Raw genomic sequence first — 3,405 nt, forward strand, 5'->3', positions numbered from 1 at the left:
TTTCTTTTCAGGTATCGTTCAGTATCATAAATAAAATTGTTTCTGCTGGAAAGGTTCTGAGGGCCTCTGGAGAGAGAGGAGAAGCTGCCAGGTAGACCTAGTCAGAATAAAAGGATGAGGTTCTCTCCCAGGAATTCTCTATTTTTAGACACTGGCATGAATGTGTGCACGTGTGCTCTTATGAGCAAGCTGCTTTCCTTTGCTCTCCACTCCTGGTAGGATATCTGAGGCCTTCAGCCAGTTTCCTGGAGGATATTGCTATTCTTTTTCTTGAAAAGGAGAAAGGTGTGACAGATGTGAAGATGCATTGGTCAGATCCTCTTTCAATGGCCCTTGCTGTCGCTCTTATGAGCAAGCTGCTTGCCTTTGCGCTCCACTCCTGGTAGGACATCTGAGGCCTTCAGCTCAGTTTCCTGGAGGATATTGCTATTCTTTTTTCTTGAAAAGGAGAAAGGTGTGACAGATGTGAAAATGCATTGGTCAGATCCTCTTTCAATGGCCCTTGCTGTCAGCAGTGCTGTCTTCAACATCCTTCAGCTGTCAGTACATTGGTACCTCACCTGCAGAAGGCACCCAAGATCCTCTCCTCCAAGGTCAGGCCCTTACTCAGGGGTCCCATCCAGTGAATGCCTGGCTTTATCACCTCACCTTGGGGCAACTCTGAAGGGCATTGTGGCTCCTGATCACCCTGTAGGGATGGCACTGCCTCTTGACTCCTTCTACCCAATCTTGCTTCCACCCTCACTTTTTCATAGGTGTCGATCCCACGGACACTCCTTCAGAAACATCTGCAAGCTAATCCCCAAGTTAGAGCCGCTTCCGGGGAAACCTAGCCTGCGGCAGAAAACAATAATATATTTATGAATTGCAGATTGGATCTTGTTATTTTCTTGCTTAAAGTATCTCTGGAATGAAGTCCAAACTCCTTAGCAGGTTTAAAGGTCTTTTATGAACTGAGCAACCGTCACCTTTGCAGCCTCATTTCCCACGGCTGCCAGAGCTATACCTTGAACTCTAGTATGGGTTTTCTGGATTGTTTCACACATTCTGATGCTATTAAGACTAAATACTTTTGAGCCCTTACTCTTACCTCTTGTCCTCGACAAACTTCTATCTTTCCTTCAAGATACATCTTATGTCACAATTACAATCATTCACATTCATGAAGCCCTTCAAATGTGCTAGGGGCTGTGCCAAGTGAGTTTCGTGCATTATTCACTCATCTCCAGGCATTGACAGAGTAGGTCCTGTCATCATTCCCATTTTACCACTGAGAAAATAGAGGTACAGAGAGTTTAAAAATCTTGCGTAAATTCTCAAAATTGGTAAATAGTGGAGCCAGGACTCCTATGGAGGTAGCTTGTGCCCTTATCCATGATGCTAACCCATCCTGTGCATGTGTTGAGGGAAGGGCTGTCTTTGGATATGCACCTAGTAGACTGTAAATGAATGTTTTTTGAATGAATGAACCAATTTGAGAACCCCCAGACCCAGACTCCACCCTCTTTCCTAGTCCCCATCATGTTGAGTGAAGGAGGAGGAGATGTTTCCTTTCCTGACAGGGGTGTCTCTTACTGAAGGCGAGTGGCCTAGTGGACAGGTACTGCTCCCCTGCCCATCTTGGGCAGCTTCCCATTAGATTGTTTTGGCTCAGGCTCCAGCTGTGGCCTTTTCCTCTTCTGATGCCCTCTATTCCCTCTGAGATTGGAACCTGTCCAGAGCCATCTTTAGAGAGTGGCTTATCAGCATCTGTGCTGAGTCCCCTAATGGAATTCTAAATTTGGGAGGCCTGGATATACATTCTGCTTTGTCACATTCTGATTCTGTGCTTTTGAACCTCAAGTCATTAATTATAAAATAGATGCAATCATAATTCACAGATATTTTTTAGAGAAGCAAATGAGATAGTGCAGGCATCAAAGTTCTAAACATAATTAAATATTATTTATTGTTATAATGGCTTGTATCAAAGGATTGATTCTGATCTAATGTCTACTCTGAACCCTGAGTAGCTAAAAAAGATCAGAATTTGAAAGTACCAACAAGGTGGAGAAGTTAAAACTCTGAGAAGGGGAAAGACTTTGTCAAGGTCACAGTAAGCTGAGGGTCCAAAAATCAGTTCCATGGCCTCCTAGTCCAGACTCTTCCCTGTTCCTTTGACTCTTATTTTCAGACTTGCTTTTGCATTTTAAGCATTAAAGGGCCATGGAGGAGATGACATGTTGCTTCCTCTAGTGCAGTGGAAATCAACCTTCCTATGCCGCGACCCTTTAATACAGTTCCTCATGTTGTGGTGACCCCCAATTTCATTGTTACAAATTGAACATAATTAAAGCATAGTGATTAATCACAAAACAATATGTAATTATATATGTGTTTTCTGATGGTCTTAGGCGACCCCTGTGAAAGGCGACCCACAGGTTGAGAACCGCTGCTCTAGTGGCTTATTTCTTGATTCTGCAGGTAGCTTAAGTGACCCTTTTACGTGTTCCCTATGGCACCCTTCATTTCCCCTTGATAGCACCTACAAAATTGTAAGAAACTGTTGGATGGCTGTTTCCCCTAATAGACTTTAAGCTCCCTGAGTGCAGGCATTGGCTCTGTCCTGTTCACTCGCTATCTCATGTGCCTAATCAGGGGCTTGGCATCTAGAAAGTGGTCAGTAATATGTAGGAATATGGCATGGTCAATCAATGTCTGACTCACCAACTCAGGCCTATATACTGCACTGCAAATCTTCCTGCTTCTCTCTAGCAGGACCCATGAAGAAGACCAAGACTTGGGGCTGAGTTTCTGTCCTCAGGCCCTAAGAGAGTTCCCCTCTCCCCTTCCCTTTTGAGCATGAAGGTCCAATTTTCCCAGGTACATTCCCCGATGGATCCCTGAACTATTGCCTATGTAACTCTTCTTGTTCATTATCATTATCAGGGCCAGTATGTGAAGGAGAAGGGGTTGGTTATCAGGTGGCTTTGTACGTAGTCCTTTCCATCTATGATTCTTTCATTCATTCACTCTTCATCATTAATTCAACAAATATTTGAGAATCTACCATGTTCCAGGCACTATACTAGACACTGGGGATACATTAATGAAGAAAATGGATATAAATCCCTACTGCATAGAACTCACATTCTAATGGGGGGACATGGACAATATACACTCACATAAATCAGATAATGGTGTGTGCTATGGAATTATATAAGGTGTGGCAAGGGGATCGGGGGTTTCTGAGATGGTAAGGTGTTTTAATTTTATAACGTTAGGTGTTTGCCAGTCAGTTATTTATTTGTTTATTTTAATCCTCACCTGATTATATGTTTTATTGACTTTTGTAGAGATAAAGGAAGGGGAAGAGAGAGAGAGAGAGAGAGAGAGAGAGAGAGAGAGAGAGAGAGAGAGAGAGAA

Source organism: Myotis brandtii, unplaced genomic scaffold (genome assembly GCF_000412655.1).
Source record: "Myotis brandtii unplaced genomic scaffold, ASM41265v1 scaffold385, whole genome shotgun sequence".
Taxonomy (NCBI): Eukaryota; Metazoa; Chordata; class Mammalia; order Chiroptera; family Vespertilionidae; genus Myotis; species Myotis brandtii.